Source organism: Pongo abelii, chromosome 17 (assembly GCF_028885655.2).
Source record: "Pongo abelii isolate AG06213 chromosome 17, NHGRI_mPonAbe1-v2.0_pri, whole genome shotgun sequence".
NCBI classification, from domain to species: Eukaryota; Metazoa; Chordata; class Mammalia; order Primates; family Hominidae; genus Pongo; species Pongo abelii.
The window spans coordinates 75,773,246-75,796,983 of record NC_072002.2 but is presented as its reverse complement, the minus strand read 5'-3'; the positions used below and the strand labels follow the sequence as shown (position 1 = coordinate 75,796,983).

The 23,738-nt window shown below is 35.5% G+C and overlaps 1 protein-coding gene across 1 annotated transcript in view; it reads left to right on the top strand.

The window, feature by feature from the left end:
- RNF152 (ring finger protein 152) overlaps nucleotides 1-3,849 on the top strand; it is a 945,877-nt gene extending 942,028 nt beyond the window's left edge. The window contains exon 4 of the transcript XR_010137601.1: nucleotides 3,446-3,849. The gene's annotated coding sequence lies outside the window, so the exon portion shown is untranslated. The remainder of the gene's footprint in view (nucleotides 1-3,445) is intronic.
- The last annotated feature ends 19,889 nt before the right edge of the window (nucleotides 3,850-23,738 follow it).

Sequence of the window (23,738 nt, the reverse complement as noted above, 5' to 3'; positions counted from 1 at the left end):
CATTTGACAAAATTCAACACCCTTTCACTATAAAAATGCTTAACAACTTAAACAAAAAATAGGAGGGAATTTCCTCAAACTGATGAAAGCTGTTAATGAATAACTCACAGCTGACATTATACTCAATGACGAAAGTCTGTACATTTCCTCCCTAAGATCAGGAACAAGACTAGGATACCCACTTATGCCACTCCTATTCAACATTGAACTGGAAGTCCAGTTTCACTTCCTGTCCCATACATAGATGTTTATAGATTAATGTGGGATTTGATCACTGTCTTATGTTGTAATACCACTCTCATAGCTATGATATACTGCTTTGGATCTGTTTTGTGCATGCCCAGCTTGGGGCTGAAGCTTTTATTTGTTTCTATGTGTAGAATTAAAAAGTTTCCTCCAGTTCTCAATTCTATGGGATTTTTCATACACTATTCAGTTCCCAGAGGCTAGATAAATTTGAAATTTTTCTTATGGTTGTATCTGCTCACACTGCTCTGTGGTTCCACATAACTCAGGTCACACTCAAGGAAAAATGATGACAGAAAAGAGAAAGAAAAAAACAATGTGGATATTCCCCATAGTCTTTCAACTACAGGATTGCCTTTTTTCTTATATTTTTGTCTAAAGAGAGGGGTTTTCTCTCAGGTTTTAAGTGCCATTACTATACCTCCACCTCACCTCCACTACAGTACAGATTCCCAATTGGGACAACTCCCAGGGCAGGCCTGAGGAGACAAAAGAAAAGAAAAAAAATTAAAAAGAGAACAGGGCTCTCCTATCTATACTCTCCAACTTCCAGGGTCCTTTTTTCTGGTTCCTATGGCCAGAATTAAATGGTTCTTGGAGATCTGACTGCAGGTATCTGCTGCAGTGGAGCAAAGGTCACATTTGTGGTAATGAAATCTGAGAAACTCACCCCTGTGAGAGGTCATTCCTCATGTTTTGGCTACTTTTCCTATTTTGTTACTGTTACTATTTCAGAGTTCCCAGATGATTGCTTTTTGTATTTTGTCCAGAATTTTCAGTTGTAATTAGTGAGAGAAACGTGTCATAGTGGATTTACCCCTTCTTTGCTGTCACCCTTTGGTGCTATGACTTAGACTTTTAAGACATATATATTTGGACATATTAAAAAATTGTTTTTGCTATTGCAAATTCTATCTTTTCTAAATAATATGCTTTTAGCTGTCAATTTCTAGTGTATAAAATGCATCTGATTCTTGTGTGTGGATCTAATATGTAGCTTATCTGCTTAATTCTATTATTAATTATAATAATTTATTTCTAGATTCCCTTCCTGAGACAATAACACTACCTCTTATGAAAGTTACATTAATGTTTTCTAATGCTTATAATGTTTTTTATTTTCTTATGTTAATTCACTGGGTAAGGCCTTCAGTTTGGGGATTTATATAAACAGACAGGAAACTTCCTGCTGAAATTCAAATTTTAAAATAAGTGTTTCAAAGGTTTAATCGAATTTGCTTTACTATTTGGAATATGCCATTTTCAGATTTGTAGTTTACTATTTTTTTCTATATTGTGGAGAATGGGTATTAAAATTTAAACTATCATGAATTGCATGATATGATCTTTGTTTTGTTATTTTCTGCTAATCTTTGAAAAATTATTTATTTTAATTGAAAAATTCATCAGTTTATATGTATGACAATATATTTATTGTGTATATATTTATTGTGTATAGCATGGTATTTTGAAATATGTATACATTGTGGGATGGATAAATCAAACTAAGTAACCCATGCATTACCTAACATACTTATCATTTTTTGTAGTGAGAACACTTAAAATCTATTCCCTTGTCAATTTTCAGAAATACAATACATTGTTATTAACTATAGTGACCATCTTGTACAATAGGACTCTTAAGCTTTTTCCTCCTATCTAGCTGAAATTTTGTATTCTTTAACCAACATCTTCTCTCCTACAGCCCCAGACCCGGTCACCATCACTCTAATCTTTGCTTCTAAGAGTTCAACTTTCTTAGATTCCACATACAGACATTCCCTGGTTTACAACAGGTTGACTTACTGTTTTTTGACTTTAAGATGATGCTGCAAAAAGGATACACATTCAGTTAGAGTCCTATTGTACTTTGAGTATCCATACAATCATTCCTTGTTTCACTTTCAGTATAGTATTCAATAAATTACATGTGATATTCAATACTTTCTTATAAAATAGGCTTCGTTAGATGATTTTTCCCAAATGTAGGCTAATGTAACATTTAAGGTAGACTAGGCTAAACTATAATGTTTGGCAAGTTAGGTGTATTAAATGCTTTTTTGACTTACGATATTTTCAACTTAACACAGGGTTTATCAGGACATAATCCCACCTTAAGTTGAGGAGCATCAGTATAAGTGAGATCATGCAGTGTTTGTCTTACTGTGCCTGGCTTATTTTGCTTAGAATAATGTCTTACAAGTTCATTCAGTTGTATCAAATGACAGGATTTCTTTCCTTTTTAAGGCCCAATGGTATTTCATTGTGTATATATACAACACTCTCTCTATCCATTCATCTGTTGATGGATACTTAGGTTGATTCCGTATCTTGGCTATTGTGAATAGTGTTGTAACTAACAAGGGAGTGTTGCTATCTCTTCAACATACTGATTTTATTTCCTTTGGGCATATATCCAGATGAGGGATTGCTGGACTGTACGGTAGTTCTCTTACTGATTTTTTGAGGAACTTCTATACTTTTTCTATAGTTTCTCTACTAATTTACATTCTCACCAATAGTGTACAAGGCTTCCTTTTCCTCTGTATCCTCTCCAACACTTAGCTTTTGATTTTGTGATCGTAGCCATTCTAATGGGTGTGAGATGATATCTAATTGTGATTTTAATTTGCATTTCCCTGATGATTAGTGATTTGTGGCTTTTATAGTGTACTTGTTGATTATTTTTATTTATTCTTTTGAGAATTATCTACTGAGATTCTTTGCCCATTTTAAAATCAGTTTATTTATTTTCTTGCTATTGACTTGTATGATTTCCTAAATATACTTTGGATATTAACCCCTTATAAGACATTTGCAAATATTCTCTGCAGGCTGTTGATTGGTGCATTTGCTGTGTAGAAGCTGTTTGGTTTTAGGTAATCTCATTTATTTTCTATTTTCTCTTATTTTAATCTCTTAATGTGAGAAATTATCTTAATAGACTTTCAATAGGTTTTCTACTTTGAAATCCCTTCTTCATTCTTAGGATAATTTTAATTTGGTGAATATTTATATATTTTTATGTATGTGTACACACATATATATAATATATATTATATATAATAAATATATCATGTAATTATATATTATATACATATAATAATGGATGTGATAGAATCTTTTGTATTCCTCATACATGAGTCCTGGCTGTCCTCCACAGTGCCATTTTATAGGGGTTTCTTATCTTTTGTAACAGACAGTATAAGATAAAAGAGTGTGGAAGCACCCATGTGGGAAGTTTTGATGGAGAAGACTTGGAAGAGGTACTTATTCTCACATTTCATTGGCTAAAACACAATCAATAACAGATACCTAAGGAAGTACCAGATGTGGAGACATTTTGGGCCCAAGAAGACAGAGAAACAGATCTTGGTGAGTATTTAACAGTCTCTTCCATAGTGATAATCTTGTTCTTTTAATTGACAATTTTAATCCATATGTATTTATTATGGTTATTGGTGTATTTGGCTTCATTTCTCTCCTGACATTTTGCATTTTATTTTTGTTATTTTTATGATTTTTTTCTTTTTTATTCTTGTGTTTATTTTCTCTCTTTACTTTGGAAATTATGTGCTCTTATTCTATTATTTTAGTTTATCATTTTATATTAATACTTTATATACCTAATTATATTAAACATTTTTACTCTTCTCCCAAAAAATATTATGATCATACAATGTTTTAAATCTAGTTATCCCCATACTATAAGTGATCATTATCTAGAATCTTTATTTTATCTTATATTTTCACTATCAAATTCAACATAATCATCATTTACTCTGAGAAATACTTATAAAATATTTACCCACATTTTAAACATTTATTTGTTTATCTTTTTTGTTTGTTTCTCAGACCTTCCCCTTGGGGGCTGTATCTTATTTCCATACATATATATATGGAATGTACATTATATATAATGTATATTATTTATATATTATATGTATTATTTATATATTCTATTATATATTATATATATTCCACATATATATACTATATATAACATATATAATATATGTGTGTGTATATATGTGTCAAATATATATGTATATATGTATATATTTAGCAGAGACCAGGTCTTACTATGCTGTCCAGGCTGATGTCAGACACTGGAGCTCCAGTGATCCTCTGCCTTGGCCTCCCAACATACTAGGATTATAGGTGTGAGCCACCACTTCCAGCCAAACTTCACTTTTAAAAATTTCCTTCAGTGTCTAATTTACTGAAGTTCACCGTTTAATATTGTCTCTAATTTTTAACTGTTATGCATTAACTGTGTGTGTCCTTTTCTTCCTAAACAGAGCTGACTTTTCATTCTATATTTTATTCTTTATTATGTGAAAAGGGCAGAGGTAGGAAAGAAATGTAAATTACTATTATTTCAACATTTATTCCCAAAGTACTTTCATCCACATTTACATTTAATTTCCAAGTGTCTTGAGACAGTAAAGTACAGTAATGAACAGGACACAAGTTTTGCCCTCAGACAGACCTATTTTGAATATTGGCTCTACCACCTACCATTTGTGTTAATGGAAAAGTTTCTTGACTTCCCAAATTCACTTACCTTATGTTTAAAATACAGATAGTAGTAGCAAACTTAGAACATTAGTGATTGGTAAAAAAGATAATGTATTCAGAATGTGTGTTTCACAGTACTTGGCAGAAAATAGCTACCATTTATTGAGTGCTTATTATGATGATGCTGATATAAAAAGCCCTTCTGTATCATCAAAGATTTAATTCCCTGGAACATTAGTGATACTACTTTACCATATCTATAGTGTAATTAAATTTCCTGAGGCATATGTGTATGGGTCTCATTGTTTTATATGCTCGTGGTAGAAAATTTAGGGAAAGACAAGTCCATCTTGAACTCTAGCCGTACAATGGTGTATTCATTCTTACATTCGAGTATATGTAGTCTACAAAAGAGCTATACTTTAAGTTATGGATTTGCTGATAATGTTTGAATTCTGTTTAAAATAGTGACAAATGGCAATAATATTTTACTTGTATATAATGTAATCTCTTACTGCATTCTCTTTTTTGTTTTGCTTCTTTATTAAGATAAAATCAACAGTTAAAAGAAACTATATTAAGTGTATAGCTCAATGTTTCTACATTTGTGTATTATGTAGATCAAAATATAGGACATTTTCAGCATATAAGACGGTTTTTTCAGCCGGGCGTGGTGGCTTATGCATGTAATCCCAGCACTTTGGGAGGCAGAAGCGGGCGGATCACGAGGTCAGGAGATCAAGACCATCCTGGCTAACACGGTGAAACCCCGTCTCCACTTAAAAAAAAAAAAAAATACAAAAAAATTAGCCGGGCGTAGTGGCGGGCGCCTGCAGTCCCAGCTACTCGGGTGGCTAAGGCAGAAGAATGGCGTGAATCCGGGAGGCGGAGCTTGGAGTGAGCCGAGATCGTGCCACTGCACTCCAGCCTGGGCGACAGAGAGAGACTCCATCTCGAAAAAAAAAAAAAAAAAAGGCTTTTTCATGCCTTCTCCCAGTCAATGCCCCTAAAGGTAACGATCTCTTTTTCCTTCCAGTGATAGATTAATCTTGCCTATTATTTATTTATTTATTTATTTATTTATTTATTTGAGACAGAGTCTTGCTCTGTCACCCAGGCTGCAGTGCAGTGGTGCCATCTCGGCTCACTGCAATCTCCGCCTCCCGGTTCAAGTGATTCTCCTACCTCAGCCTTCTGAGTAACTGGGATTACAGGCGCCCTCCACCATGCCTGGCTAATTTGTTTGGTATTTTTAGTAAAGATGGGGTTTCACCATGTTGGCCAGACTGGTCTCGAACTCCTGACCTCAGATGATCCTCCCACCTCAGCCTCCCAAAGTGCTGGAATTACAGACGTGAACCACTGCATCTGGCCTAATCTTGCCTATTTTTGAATTTAACAGAAATGGAACGACACAATGTGTATTACTTTTGTCTGTAAGATTTATTTTTATTGTGTTTTTTGTTATGTTTACTCTTTTACATGGCTATGCAGTGTTCCACTGCATGAATATATAATTATTTTCTCTGCCTGATGGACATTTGGGTTGTTTCCAGTCTTGAGCCATTACATTTAGTATATTCATTACTCAATTCCAATCTGGCCAGACTTCTAAGTGAACAATACTTTCCACTCACAACATGCTTATTCTCCATTCGCCAATCACTGTCTATACCCCCTTCCCTTTTCATATGCTGGTTTATTTTCTAAGAATATCTCCCTTCTTTCTTCTGATTATTAAAATCTTAAGTGATGCCAAGTTCAACTCAGGTTGGGGCCAAATGTGAGGGATGAGCAGGGAAGGGACCGCACACTGTGTACCATAAAATTGTTTCTAATGATAGCCATGTGCTTAGTCAACATCATCCTTATCATCACCTTTAACAACAGCAAGAAAATATTTATTACGATTTCTATATGTAGAATATGGAACACTATGTTAGATAATCAGGGGGAAAAAGGCATTTTCTCAAGAGCATTACAACGCACATGGAAAGACAGAAGCTTATATAAATTGTTATTGATCTTCCATATGCTGTAGACCTATGACAGATGGTAAGTGGTTTAGAAGTTAAAAATAAGGAATCATTCACAGAGGGGCTGGAGATAGGTCATTATGGAGGATTGAAGGAGCTGGGGCCTTATGGAAAACAAGAAAAAATAATTCAAGAAAGTGGAAATAACACAAATGAAGTCTTTGCTTTATAACATGTCCAGAAAATAATGAATCAACTAACAGAATGATGTAGGGAAGTAGTGAAACACAAGGTTGGAAAGAAAACTAGGAAATGAAGTTTTAACAGACGTGTAGGCCAAGTATTAGTAGTTAGTGTAAGCTTTATCATCAGGAAGTAAAGTGACATTAATGACTTTGCAGCAAGAGAGCACTTGGAACAAGGTAATATTTTCCAACAAGATAAAGATATAATTAATATGTAGAATGGGTTGGAGTGGTAAAACCAAAGTATAAAAGAAAAAAATGACAACAATAATCTGTATAAGAGACGTTGAAACTTTGGAACATGCTAGTGATATTGAAAATGAAAGAAAGAAGGACTTTACACTAAAAAAATCAATGAAGCTTAGTAAATAACTGATATAGAAGGGGGATTTTAAAAAATTGATCTCATGGGGTTAGAGAGTAGAATGATAGCAGAGGCTTGAAAGGATGTGGATGTGTTGAGAGGGGGGAATGAAGAAAAGCTGGCTAATGCTATCTAACTGAATGTTCTATCCACTCTTCATACAGTTAGATAACATACAGTTAGATAGAACATTAACCACCACACATTTAGATGGAAGGAATACATTCTAATGTTTGATAGTAGGCTATAGTTCTACTATCATAGTATGTACCCATACTATGTATTAGAATACATTCTAATAGAATGTATTAGATAACATACAGTTAGATAGAACATTAACCACCATACATTTAGATAGAAGGAATACATTCTAATGTTTGATAGTAGACTATAGTTCTCCTATCATAGTATGTACCTATACTATGTATTAGAATACATTCAATAGAATGTATTCGAATATATTCTGATGTTTGATAGAAGGACTATAGTTAACAAAAATGTATTGTATATTTCAAAGTAACTAGAAGAGAGGACTTGAAGTTTTCCCTACACATAGAAATGATAAATGCTCGAGATGATGGATGCCCTAAATACCCTGACTTGATCATTACACATTCTATGCATGCAACAAAATATCACATGTACCCTATACATATGGACAATATTTACCAATTATTTTCAATTAAAGAATCAAGTATGACTCCCAGGTATTACTGGAAGACTGGAAGCATAATGGTACAAAGGACTAACATTTGATCTCTTGGAAGAACTCCCAATCTTGTAAAACATAATAATGTTGGTTTTAGATGTATTGAATTTCACATAACATAGGGAGTCCAGGAAATCATGAGCAGCAGGTAATAAGAGAAGTGAGACTAATAATAAAGTGTAGAGTTAGAGTTGGAGTTGTGTGGATAATCTATAAGGATTTTAGAGCTGAACTTTGTGAGCGATCGAGGGCAACAACAGGGTGGGGTGAATGAGTAGGAGGAGCAAGAAGAGTAGAAAATCAGGAACTTAGGCTTTAGAAAGTAAGAGAGTGAAAGAAACAGAAAAGGTAAAACCATTTACTTACAGAAAAGGTAAAACCATTTACTTACAAAGAGTTAATGCTGCTGTGAAAAGTACATTAGTTATAATAGTACCTACTTTGTGTACTGGCAAATATGACTCATTTATTTTCATAAATTTTCATCCCACTTATAAAAGGGAGGCATTTCCCATACATGTTAACCGCCAAAGAACCTATGGCACTAAGAAATTTCTGACACGTTTGATCTTAAAGATGAAGTCTTCAGTTCTTCATACTTTAACAATTTTTGACTTCTAGCCTTGTTTCATACCCATACTGCATTCAGTTTTCTTTTTTTTCATAAAAAGGAGAAACATGAGCTGGAGCTGAAAAATGCGTTTTATATAATCCAATTGATTTTAAACTCTGCCATTTGATAGGTAGGGAGAATGCCCTAACAACACTGCTATGGAGTTCTCTAATTTGTTTTTTTCGGCTTCATGCTGCAAGCAATTTGTCACCTCAAATTCTAATAGAACTTTCACATATTGAAATGAGAGATGGAAACAGCCTTGTAGATCATCATGGTTACAGTAGGAAAGAGTTTTAGACAGGGTCTTATAAAATTTTAAATTGATCCTGCATTTGACCTTAGACAAAAATTCAAAAATGAACAACTAGGTACTGCACTCACATAAAAGGAAACATCTCATCAGCAAACAATAAATCTGTTCTTTAAATACCAGTTTTAACAGGTCCATGTAATGCTTGAAGCCAGCTATCAGTTAATTTTAAGGTTACTGTCAAATAACAAAAAGGAATTCAACATTTGCATATCAAAACATATATTGTTGTAAAACATGAAACTGATATTTTTATTTGTAACGATAAAGTAATTACACTTCTATATTGGTATAGCTATAGGAGACTTGGGGATTTTGTAAATATACAACTGAGTGATACGAATGTTCCATCGTTTTGTGTCTGCAATTAAATTTTCAGAAACTATTGCTGGCCAATCAGTATGTTATTGGCAATAATCTTTTTCATCCCAGAATAAATAAGAAATTGTGTTTGCATGGCACTCATGCTAGAGAATGAACACTGGGATTTAGATGATTATCACTCTTAACTGTGGATGATAAATAATCTACTGGATAAAAAATGATGTTGGAAGCGGACAGATCTGTGTTTTCAGGTACTGACTAGCAGGAATTTCAACCTGGCGACTGTATGATTCTCAGTATTCATGTCTGTAATACCATGAAATCTACCTGCAGGTTTGTTGTGAAGAAAAAAAGAGATAAAACATGCAAGTGATCTAGTATCTAGTAAGAGCAACAGTTGCTTTTATTGTTGAGGTTTAGTAATTCATCAGTTTTATATGACAGTGAGTACATACTATGATCTAAACTTGTGTCCTCACAAAATTCATTTGTTGAAGTTTAATCACCAGTGTGGTAGTATGAAGAGGGGTGCTTTGGCAGGTGATGAGGTCATAGGGCTGTGCCCTCATAAATGTGAGTAGTGGCCTTACATAAGAGGCCCAAGGAAGCTTGTTCACCTCTCCCATGTGAGGACACATAGACGGTGCCACCTATGAGGGAGAGGCCCTCAGCGGACACCGAATCTGCTGGCACCTAGATTTTGGACTTCCAAGTCTCCAGAACTATGAGAAATAAATTTCTGTTGTTTATAAATTACCAAGTCTAAGTTATAGCAGCCCTGACAGACTGAGATGGTACATACAATAATATACAATTATCAAATCTTTTATATATAGATATAGATACAGATATAGATTTTTTTTTTTTTGAGACAAGTCTTGCTCTGTCACCCAGGCTGGGGTGCAGTGGCGCAATCTCACCTCACTGCAACCTCCACCTCCCAGGTTCAAGCATTTCTCCTGCCTCAAGCCTCGTGAGTAGCTGGGACGGCATGCCTGGCTAATTTTTTTATTTTTAGTAGAGACGGGGTTTTCACCATGTTGGTCAGGCTGGTCTCGAATTCCTGACCGCAAGTGATCAGTGTGCCTCAGCCTCCCAAGGTGCTGGGATAACAGGCGTGATCCACTGTGCTCAGCCTATATACACATTTTATATACAGGTTTATATATACATTTAGATTGTAGGCATGTAAGCATCCTATATACATGGAAAAGTGTCTTCTAGAAGTGCTTATCAAAGGTTATCAATGACACTATAGATTTAGATAGAAGAAGGTTAATAGCAGGTCTGGGCCGGGCATGGTGCCTCACCCCTGTAATCCCAGCACTTTGGGAGGCCCAGGTGGGCGGATTATGAGGCCAAAAGATCGAGACCATCCTGGCCAACATAGTGAAACCCCATCTCTACTAAAAATATAAAAATTAGCTGGGTGTGGTGGCTCGCACCTGTAATCCCATCTACTGGGGAGGCTGAGGGAGGAGAATTGCTTGAACTCAGGAGGCAGAGGTTGCAGTGAGCCAAGATCACGCCACTGCACTCAGCCTGGGTGACAGAAAAAAAAAAGCAGGTCTGGTCATGGGGTAATTCTGGGAAAGCTTACAAAAGCCATGAGGATAATGAAAATCAGATGCTATATTAGTAAGCTCAGACCACCATAACAAAATACAACAGTCTTATAGTCTAGATTGCTAGGTCCCCACCTGGCCTTTCCTGGGCATGTATGGAGAGAGAGGAGAGGGGAGGAGAGGGGAGGGGAGGGGAGATAGTGCTCTGGTTTCTTTTCTCGTAAGGACACCAATCCTACCAGACTACAGTTCCACCCTTGTGTCCTCAATATCCTTAATTATCTTTTTATAAAGCCCTATTTCCAAGTACAATCACAGTGGGGTTGGGGGTTCAACATATCAGTGGGGTAATGGGGGGTGAGGATGGGAGGCATCATTCAGTTCACAGCAGATGTTAAATATTGAAGAAGAACAATGTGTTAAATATGTTTCAGGACAATGATGATGTTTGAGGAAAGCCATTGAGGGAAATTATGATGACAAGGCCTCAAATTGCCAAAGTCTCCTAAATTGCTGAACATTACTTGAAACAGCCTGAAGTATATGATGTAGACTAAATAAGATAGGGTAAGATAAAAGTTGAGGATGTTGGACTTAATAACTATTAAATTTGGGAAGTAAGATTGGGCATTGTAGTAGATAAGAGTTCAGTAGAACTGAATGATATCTCAGAATTAATACTGACTGAATTCCTTATAATGAATGACATTATCCAGTGTCCTCATGTTGACTGAAAAAATAATACATGTGTTTGAAAAATGATGAGAGAGCCACACTCGAATACTGAAAGGATGTGATTGTTTTTCCAAGTGTCACTAAGGACCATATGCATTTTGATTTTAAGGTCAATTCCTGATTGCTACTCTAGAATTAATTATTTAGTATATTTGGAGGTGGGACAAAAATGTCCATTTTAACAAATTTTCTAGATGATTTTATGCACTTCACTGTTTTAGGAGAACTCAGAGTGAAAAACTGCAGGGATGAAAGGGAAGGTGAAAGATAACTCAAGTGAGGAGGTGCCTTTTAAGAAAGGGGATATAAAGGGATGTGAGAATCATGCAATTAGTGGAGATTTTAATAGAAAACCTCGATTATAATAGGGTGGTAAATATAGAGGATTTTTAAAAATGGGTCTTGATAAGGCAAATATTTATTTTTGGCTCTGGTACACCCAGAGGCCATAACTGTTCTACTTATTCTGCACGTTAAATTAATTATCAAGACTTCTTGATTGTAACTCCAAATATCTATATTTACATTCCTATAATTCTTGTTTTAGTTGAAACTCTCAGTAATTCTTATCCAGACAACTACAATAGCTTCCTCACTGGTATACCTAACTATATTCTTTCCTTCCCTTCATTTATCCAGTAGTTTGTTGTACAAGGAAAGCACAGATTTATTGAAATGAAAGCACGCTCCATAGAGTGGGAGTGGCTCAAAGGAGTGGCTCAAGAGCACTGGTTACAGCATTTTCTGGGGTTTTAATACCCTCTAGATGTTTCCCATTAGTTACTTGGTTATACCCTGTGTAAATAAAGGAGTGGTCTGAAACCAGGAGGTGACCAATCATAGGCTGAAGTGAAGTTACAAAGTTAAACGTAGATACTTGGCCAGCAACTAGTCTGATTGGTTTCAGGAGGGACCCAATCAGAGGTGCTTTCCATGTTTCATCTGCAACCACAGTGCAAAGGGAGTAGCCTCTGATCCTTTTGTTAGTTGGGTGTGGAGAGGTGGGGTTTTCCTCTTGATTCAGTTCTAGGAAGTCAGCATGAATAGGCCTTAGATTCCCTGCCTCCAGATCCTATTCTCCTGCCTCAATATTGGTGGTTATGGGTTGAACAAAAGATGCAATCCCCATTACTTGTGAACATGGCCATATTTGAAAATAGGGTATTTGCAGATGCAATCGAGTTAAAATGAGGTAATAATGGATTGAGGTAGGCCCTACTCCAATGTGACTGGTATCCTTACGAGAAGAGGGAAATTTGGACACAGAGCCAGAGACACACAGGGAGAATTCCATGTGATGGCAGAGGTAGAGTTTGTAGTTATGTTTGCACAAGTCAAGGAACTTCAAGGGTTGCTGGCAACCACAAGAAGCTAGGGGAGAGGCATTTGCCCTCTGAACCTCCAAGAAGGAACCAACCCTGACAACACCTTGATTTCAGAGTTCTGGCTGCCTGAATTGTGAGAGGATAAATATCTGCTATTTTAAGCCACTGCATTTGGGGTATTTTGTTACAACAACACTAGAAAACTAATATAGTAGTCTTTCTAAAACTCATTTCTTTTCTCAGAATTATCCAAGAGGCTCCTACAGTCTGTAATATAAATATGAACTCTTTAGAAAGATATTCTAGTTCCTTCAGTTTTTGTGTCCTACCTATCAGTCCCCTCTCTTCTCTCTTGTTTATATCAAACCATTTGAAATTCTGTGATTTTGACCCATGCTCTCACCCTGCCATTTCTTTGCACATGGTGATCCCTCTATCAGACATGTGAGCTCCATTTCTGAAATGCAACCACCTGGAAACACTCACTTTGAAGTATTAATCCAAATGACATTGGATTAAAGTTTTCCTTGACCTCCTCCAACCCCAGCACAGTCCCAAGTACTCTCTCTTCTTTCCCTTTTACTCCAAGGTATACACCTCTTCATTTTAGCACTTATTAGATTATGATGTAATGGTCTGAAAAATGTGTTTATTTTCCCCACTAGATAATAAAATCCTCGAAGCAAAGAACTTCGTCTTTACATTCAAGTGATCAATGATTCAGGTCATGCCTGAAACGTAGTAGGCACTCAATAACCAAGTGGTAAATTGTAATCAAATGAATGAATGAATGAATGAATATATGACAGATTTTTAAAAAGATTTTGTCATTACCACCACAGAGGAGAGACTAGATTTCTGCTAATGGGTATCAGTGTCCTTAACACAGATGGTAAAAATAACATTGCATTTGATCTTTTAATGTGTCTTTTATTTTGCTTTTTTTTTTTTTTAAACAGATTACACAGTCACCATCACCTACATGGTGCTTACAGGTAGTAAATAAGAACTTCTGCCATGATAGCTCAGCCAACTGTACTCTCTCTCCAACCCTTCCTAAAACATTGTAATTCTAATGCACACATATATTTCTGGTAGCTGTCCTTAGAATTCCAAAAAGTGCAAATATTGATGAACTAAAACACAAAGTTCTGTGATTCTCTGCACCTTAGTTTGCCCTCGGTTGTTTTATTGAAATAAGCTATGCGACATCACTCTGATTCATAGTGCACTCAAAATTAGCTTAAAATTATTAAGTGTGGCAATTTTGCCACCTGATTTGGAGCCAAATAATTTTTTTTTAGTACAGGGTCCTTGAATGTTTTTTAAAAGCACCATTGATAAAAGGGAAGTTAACAAAATCTGATCTTGGAAGTTTGCTTAATTTCCATTTTTATAAGGTGATAGATGATTGATAGATAGATCAGACACACATATAAATTTAACTCTTTACACAAAGATTGAATCAATGTTGTCAATAAGAGAAAAGGACTGAGATTCCATTTCAAAGTACACATGCCTTGTTAACTTCTTCGTGTCTTTGTTTTCTTTTCATCATTGGTTCTCCTACAGTGGTTCTTGGAGAAAGGGGAAAAGCCTGTGCTCTTAGAAAGGGCTAATCAAATAGATACGCCACAGCCTAACAGATGGGTAAGTGTGCTGGAGGATGAACCTCACGTGGATTCAGAGCTATGATTACACCCCCCTCCTGGTTTCACCCCCGATGACTCCCACATTGTGCACCTGTAGATCGTCAGCCCAGTTCTTTAAGCTGCACCACCAGAGACACCCTTACTGACAGAATAGCCTCTTCCCTCTGTGCAATATTTCTCTCTGCACATTTTATCTCCCACCTCCCTCATTTGATTTCGGTTGTGCTTGTTGTTATAATTATTTTACAAGTGTGTGTACAAACAGTGTGCTACCTCTTTAAAATTTTCTAAATACCTTGGGAACTCAAGCTTTCGGAGGAGACTTCTCCAGCCACCTGTGTCTGCAAAACTGTGTGTGAAAGCTTGAAGACTGTCAGGAGTGGAAGGGTGATGTGTCCTGGCTCCCTGCCGTTCTAGAATGATAAGACATTGAAATAGCAGCAAACTTGGAAATCGTGTCTGACTTGAATACTTTAGTGATGCAGAAACTGGAGTGTGGAGAAGATTAGTGATCTCAAGTTCACCAGGTTAGTAATATCCTCCTCTTGAGAACCTCTTGGAAAGGGATTGTGACTTTTAAATAGAGTTGAATAATCTTAAGGAAGGTTTCACCTACCACCCGTTCTCCTTCTTACACTTTTCCCCAAAGCTAGTTTTGTTCTTTCTGGCTTTGAAAATATGTTGTGTATATTATAGTTCCGTTTCTATTTTGAGTTGTAACTGATGTTTATAAATATATTTCTCCTAACTGTAGGCCTCTTGAGGGCAGGAACTCTATCTTATTCACTTCTGAATCTTTAGTGCCTATGATAAATACCTGATAAATATTTGTGAAATAAATTATTAAACAAACTAATATCTAAGGGAAGAAATTAAAGATTCAATGGATGAAAGAGGGAAGGAAGAGCAATAACTGGTCATGCTAACCCTCTTATTAGAGTATTGACATGATAAGAATTAATTTCATGCCCTGTGGAGGGTTTCTGGCTCTACCTACAGCTAAGGGATATTGGCAAGCTACTTTTTTAACCTGGTCAAAAATCCTTTACATCAAGATAGATATCAAAGAAAATCTATTTCTATTTTTAGCTCACTGATTCTATCACATTTTTATCTAAGCCATGAATAAAGATGAAAAAATCTGTTACTTACCTAAGGATAATTTCAAAGTAAATTTGAGTACATGATAGTGGATTGTTTTGAATAATTTCATCAGGTATTTCTGTTGTCACCTAGACTTTTTTTTTTTTTTTTTTTTTTTGAGATGGGGCGGTCTTGGGTCATTGCAACCTCCGCCTCCTGAGTTCAAGTGATTCCCCTGCCTCAGCCTCCGGAGTAGCTGGGATTACAGGCATGCACCACCACGCCTGGCTAACTTTTGTGTTCTTAGTAGCACCACCACGCCTGGCTAACTTTTGTGTGCTTAGTAGAGACAGGGTTTCACCATTTTGGCCAGGCTGGTTTCAACTCCTGACCTCAGGTGATCCACCCACCTCCTCAGCCTCCCAAAGTGCTAGGATTACAGGTGTGAGCCACTGTGCCTGACCTGTCACCTAGACTTAACAAAAAAAGATTATATATATATATATATATTTGTTGTTAGCATTAAATTCTTTTCTAAATTAAAATAATAAAATATATGTTTTCAAATGTCTAAGCTCATGGTAAAATCTACTTTACATCTTTATCAATAGTGAATATATATATATATATATATACATATATATATATATTCATGTACTAATTCATTATTATGTGAACCGGTATTTTTGGGGGGATCTGCTTTGTGCAGGTACTCTGCTAGTTTCTCCAAGACAAAAAATGAAAATAAAAATCACAAAACTCATTCTTTATACTCAAAGCACATAATTTTATTATATTCAGTAAAAGCTGGAAAAGTCCAAATTTCCATATCTACCTCATATGTTATTTATTAAATTATATACCTATCACATTATATATGTATAAACACACATTTGGTGAATATACTCCAAGTAATTATGACATTATTCTGATAAGTCAAGATTTTATTGATGAATAAATTTTTTAAAAAAATTTAAATGCAAATGAGAGACACAACTCATGCTACTAATTGCACATAACTTACAAACTAATTTCAGTATTTAAGAAAATTTTATGTCAGTTGTGCTGTAGTTTAGAAAAAAAGGCTGAAAAGTAGTGGCAGTCTCAAGCTCACAGTAACTGCTGTGGACGTGAGTAAAGGAACATGAGTTTCTTTAGTGTGCACTCTGTGTGAGGCAGCACCCACAGTGTTTACCTGAAAACATTCTATTAGAGATCAGCGATGTGGAGCAGTCACAGCACAATAACACCTTTTTTTTTTAGAAGTACAAGATGTACTGTGGGCAGTACTTGAAGAAAATTTAAAGCCTAAAAATGGTTTATTGGTGGTAAGAATAGCAGCTAACAAGTATGGAGTGTGGTGTGTGTCTGGCACAATGGACTATACTTCATCTATTTCTGTATCAGCACAGTATGTTATATATGGTCCTCAAATGTCTTGGAATCCAACATGGCTTTATAATTTTCAACTTTGTCACAGTTTGCAACAACAGCAATTGAAAATACCTCTGGTTTGAATAGAACAGTGGTTGCCAGTGTCTGAGGAGAGGGGAAAATGGGATGTTGTTCAATTGGGACAGTTTCAGCTATACAAGATGAGGTCTACTGAACAACACAGTACCTTGTATTTAACAATATCGTATTTTGCACTTACACATTGTTCAAAATGTAGAGCTCTTGTTAGGTGATCTTACCACACAAACACACAAAAGGGACACGAGTAAACTTCTGGAGATGTTGGATATGTCTATGACCTTAATTATGGTTATGGACTCTTGGGTGTATACATATGTCCAAACCCGTGAAACTGTATACATTAAATATGTGCAGAGTTTTTACTCAATTCTACTCAATAAGGCTGTCAAAAAAGAAAATATATCTGGTTTTCTTTCTTATGAGAGATAAAAATCACTTAAAGATGTAAACTTTGGGGCAAGCATGTGAATCAACAACTCTGCCTAACACTAAAGTGACATTGGAACTCACGCTGCAGCTTTTTTATCCAATGCAAAATTAGAGAGAAAGATATTTGCAAAGCTACAGTCTACTGTTCATCACCAGGAACAGGTGTTCAGCGTCAATGTAAATTAGTGCAGTGCTGGATGTACAGAAGCAACACATTAGGGATGCAGTGGGCTGCCTTTATGATGCTTCAAGTCCAAAGATGAACCAAGAGACTGAACTTTGGCCAAATCATCTCTTTCTTCTCTCCTGATATATAAGCCTGTCTGCCACTCTTGTTCTGGATGCTTTTCATCTTGTAATTAAAGGTGGGTAAAGCATTTCCCGTGCAGTATGACTGGCAAGTCTAAAGACGCACATTGCCTAATTTCTTAGTTGTTGTCTCAATAGGTACTTAAGAAAAATCCTGAGAGTGACAGTTCACTAGAGCAAGAGTGGTTTGCAAAGAGTTCCAAAAGTAAACATAAATGTTTAGTTCAGCATATTATTGATAGAATTCATACCCTGAATTAAGAAACACATATTTATATAAATTTTCCATCTCTCTCCTTCCTGTTGAAATATTTTATGTTCTAGCAACAGGTAATTGTGCAAGTGTTTTTATTTATTTATTTGTTTGCCTATTTATTTATTTATATTTGAGACAGAGTTTCACTCTGTCACCCAGGCTGGAGTGCACTGGCACGATCTCAGCTCACTGCAGCCTCTGCCTCCTGGGTTCAAGTGATTCTCATGCCTCAGCCTCCTGAGTAGCTGGGATTACAGGCATGTGCCTGCATGCCCAGCTAATTTTTATATTTTTAGTCGAGACGGGATTTCACCAAGTTGGCCAGGCTGGTCTCAAACTCCTGACCTTAAGTGTTCCATCTGCCTCAGCCTCCCAAAGTGCTGGTAATAACAGGTATGAGCCCTCATGCCCGGCCCCATTTGTACATGTATTTATACTTAATATTGAGTGTACATTTTTTATGTTATTATTTGCTATTTATATATCACATAACCTTGAAGTATTAAGATCTTTTTTATCAGGTAGATAAGAAGAATATAAAACAGCAGGAATAAATATGTGATCTCTGGCTTTTTAACTTCTTTATAGAACTTATAATTATTTCTAAATGCTATTTGTTTAATTCTTTCTAAAAATGAACATGGCTGAAAGATTAGCCAAAAGATTACATTTACTACACAAAATGATATTAGATAATATAACAATAATTGACAAGTCCACTGTTCCATATTTCCAGTACTTCTGGTAGACCAAGTTTCGTCAAAGCAGAAAGTTCGTTTCATTCTCTACACTTTTGATCATATGAATAACACAGTAGCTAGCAGATAGTATGGCTCTATTTATCTATCTGTCCATTTTTGTTAAACCCTGGAATCTATTGGGAAGTTTATATCCATGTTTAGTAATTACCAATGAAGCCACTGGATCTAGCAGCTTTGTGTTCTTTTCTCCTGATTTAGTATGAAATTTTCCTCATGAAGCATTAGTTTTTAATTTACTTATGACTCTGATTTTCTGCAGATTTAAGTAGGCAGGGAAAGCACAGTGAAGTAATGTCTTTATGCATATTTAAACACATACATTGAATTAAATACATGTAGATGACAATGAAAAGGAGAGATTGCAAACCTTTTCCTAAACAAGGTTCTACGCTTGTCCTTAGGTCAGACCAATCAAGTTGGCACAATAAGAGGTGAGATTTTTGTCTACTCTTCATCTATTCCATGGAATCACCATTACTACTTCATTAGTTGCAGATGTGTTTCTAATACTGGGCTTGTACTTAAATATCTGTTTTAAATATATACAAGAAATTTTTGAAAACTACATGCAAAGGAGTGAGAGAAAGAAGATGTCAATGGCTTGCCAAATACTGATGCTCAACAGAGAAATGGAAACTATCAATAAAAAATCAAAAAGAACTATTATTCAAAAGAACAATCAGAATGAAAAATTCACTAGACGTGTCTGACAGCAGATTTCAGATTGCAGAAAAATTAATTGGTTAATTTGAAGATAAGTAATAGCAATTATGCAACTTGAAGAATATACAGGAAACAAAATTAAAGTTAGCTGAGCTTCAGAGACTTGTGGTACAATGCCAAGCATACCAATTGATGTGTAATCATGATCCCAAAAGTACATAAGAGAGACAAAGGGAGAATAAAATGGAATAAATAATGATCAAAGCTTTCCTCAAATTGATTAAAAAAATGTTAATCTGGAGATCTAGGAGCTAGACAAACTTTAATAAACACAAAAGATGTGCACCTAGGTACATCATAACCAAACCCATGAAAGCCAAAGACAAACAGATAATCTTGAAAGCAACAAGAGAAATTCGACTCATGATGTAGAGGAGTACATTAAATTTTGTTAAATTTTATTGTGTATGTTTAATGAATTTATAAAGTTATGATGACTTTTCATTTGAAAAAATGGATGGCAGAAGGCAATGGAATGACATTCTCAAAGGCCGAAAGCAAAAATAGTTAACCCCAAACTTTATATCCAACGAAACTATCCAATACTGATAAAATTAATTTATTCACTTAATCTTATTGAGCCAGTTATTGCTATGGACATCATATATAGAACCGTGCTTCCCATTTCCCCCAAAATGTTCCATTTTCTTGAGATTTATATTCTTTTGAGGATGCAATCAAGCAAGCAAAAGTATGACAGGTACTGAAAATTGTTATGAATCTGTTTAAAAAGCATTCTGGTAGACTTTAGCTGCTTTTTCCACCAAAAAAAATAATAATAATAAAGGTAATTGTGGGATGATAGATATGTTCATTTGCTTCACTGTATTGATCCTTTTACTTTCTCTTATGTATACCATAATGCCATGTTTGATACCTTAAGAGCATATATTAAAATTTATTTTTAAAGAAATGAATTTCAGGAAGGAGAACAACAAAAGGGTACCAATAGGCTGGCATGGCTAAAGCTCAGTGAGGATGAGGGAAAATGGAAGGGAAGGGGACTGAAGAATTGGTTAAAAAAATCACCCTGGGGCCTTGCATGTTCTGGAGGGACTCTGGTTTCTACAGTGATTGCATTGAGAGCAGAGGAGTGACACGGTCTCATTTCAACATGTACCTTTCTTAAAATCATCAGTTAATCATAGTATGGTACATGCAGGCTACCATTTGCCTGTAATATTAAAAAACAAAATAATGTATAAATACATAACATATAAAATAATGGTAGAAAAAATGTAAATCAACTTCATATTAGTGTTTACTACTTAGAATGAAGGTAAGAAAGGAGAATGGTGAAAGATATATGAAGAAGGCTTCAAATATATTTGTAATATTTTAGTATCTTAAAATCAGATAAAAAGTGACAAATTATTGACATTAATTATTGAATAATGGTGGTCTCCATTTTCTCTGTTTGAAGTGTTTCATACACAGAATTATTTACGAAATAAGTCAGGGAATATATGCCTAAGCAAAAGTTTCTTACAGGAGCCTGGATATGGTTTGGATTCGTGTCCCCACCCAAACCTCAGGTGGTAATCTCCAATGTTGGAGGTAGGACCTGGTGAGAGATGTTTGGATCATGGAGACGTATCCTTCATGGATGGTTTGGCACCATCTCCTCAGTCCTGTTCTTATGATAGTGAGCGAGTGAGTTATCACAAGATCTGGTTGTTTAAAAGTGTGTAGCACCGTCCCCTGCCTCTTCCTCCTGCTCCAGCCACATAAGATGTGCCTGCTTCCCTTTCACCTTCCACCATGATTATAAGCTGCTATGCTTCCTGAACAGCCTGCAGAAACGTGAGCCAAGTAAACCTCTTTTCTATATAAATTACCCAGTCTCAGGTATTTCTCTACAGCAATGTGAGAGAACAAATGAATACAGCCCTCAAAAGTTATCGGAATTATTCAACTGCAATACTTTATGATTTTTTTTGGCTCTTTTATTGACAATCCAGTTAAAGAGCAGAAGCAATCAAAGTTAGAAAATAGCACCTACAAAAGTCAGGTTGTGTAATAGATTTGTTATGTTCATCTGCCTATTATCTCATAGGCACTTATTAGGTTGAAATTACCATTTTTAGTTTATCAAAATGATAAAATGTTTGCAATCCACACTGTCTGACTTAGTAGAAGGATTGCTGTGGTTGAGTGTTTCCTCCTTCCTGAGAGTTGGTTTCCTCTTCATTTGAAAGCACATTGTTCCTTATCAAACAAATGTGGGGGAAGTCCTATTAAACTTAAAAGTGACTCTAACAAGCTGAAATTGATATTATGGACAACATGAAAATCCAAGCTTATTCTAGTATTATCAAATCTCTTTATAGATGAAATGCACTAGATTTACAGTTTGCCTTTCAAATCCCTTTTTCTTAATTTTAAAAAAATTTTTATGAATGCATCATATCCTTGCAAAATATAAGATTAACTTTTGTTGGACAAATATTTCATAAATCCTGATCAAACTGCTTATCCAAACTGTCGATGTTATATTTATTCTCATGAATTCTTTGAGACAAAGACCAAGGTTTCAGATACTTTCAGACATGAGAGGGAAAGAATCACTAGAAAGGTCACTAGAGGCCAGGAAGAGAGAGACTAAAGACAATTTGCTAAAAAAGAAGTTCATTTAAACACCGTAATTTGAAAACAGACACAACAGGAAACAATCTATATTATCTTTTATTTGCTCAATCTTTTTGGTTTTACTACTGCCAACTCCACCCCTGCAGTTCAGACCTGGCAGCAAAATCCCTCTTACTTTCCAGCAGCTTTTCACAAGTTGATAAGGAACCAAACTCAAAGATTAAAAAAAAAAAAAAAAAAAAAAAAAAAAAGAGAGAGAAAGGAATAGACTAAAATCTCTGACTTGGCCTTTTTCTCTACGTGTATCTTATTTCTTGCAGCTTCACCCTGAACATGGTAAGGTTCGAAAATGGAAATATGAGCCTGACTTAGAAATGCCTCTGTCTGTGACTACCATAAACCATCACCTTAATGGTTTTATGCATCCTTATAATGTCCTTGGCAGTATTGTGTATATCTTGAAAACATAATGACTGTTAGTCAATTCATCCTCATGTCCTCTGAAGGTGAAATCCTTTGATATGTAGAGCTGCAGAACTGTGTAGCTGCACCAGGAGAAATAGCATTCCAGCTATGATCTTACATAGTGCAATCATTTATTTAAGTGAAGCCATCTGTCATATTTTGGGTGGAAAATTACATAGTCAAGATGGATTTAAAAAAAAAATACTGTTGCTATGCTTTGGTTGACAAGGGTTTATTTTTCAAATTGAAACAGTAATTCTTACTCATCTTCAATGTTATTTTTGTAAAATAAATCCCAATGAACTACTGCGCTTTAAATACCTCATTGTGATTCACACCAGTGACATTCAGGGCATCTTCCTGAAGCATCAGTTCTGGAATAGATTGATCAATATGTCAATTTGGATCGAGTTCTTTATTGCAGTTGTTTGAAAATTAAAGAACTGCATTTTCCAAAGTTCGTTAGTTTGCCAAGTGAGTTGAAGTAATGGCTCTCCACTATCCTTTCTAACCTTAGTTTGTTGAAAATGTTTTCTAATAACATTCCCTGAACATTTTCCAAAACCAGTTGTCCAAGGTTTTCTTCATGTCCCTAATATGTTTCTCTGTAATAGATTTGGGTCCTTTCTTTGTTCTGCACTTCAATTTCCCCTTCAGATAAAATTTATCTTCCCATTAGCAAGTTGTTACTTTAACTATAGTCTGCTTTGTGGGTGATAAACCCTACAAGAGAACATTAGACTTTGAAGGACCCTTGGTTTCCCTCCAGAGCTTTTCTGAGAGCAAAAGGGACATTTGGAATATTGACCATGACCAGCATGGGACATTTTTTTCTAAACACCCCGAATGGCATAGACATAGACATTTTCAAATACTCCAGAGAGAGAGAGAGAGAGAGACAGAGAGAGAGAGAGAGAGAATGAATTAAATTTTATGCATATGTTTAATTTCCTAGGTAGAATTAGGATTCAACCGTTCCTAGGACTGTGGGTTAAATTTTAGGGCATGGGTTTCTGGGAAGTTGACAAGACCCAGAGTATTTGGCATCAACAGAATGAT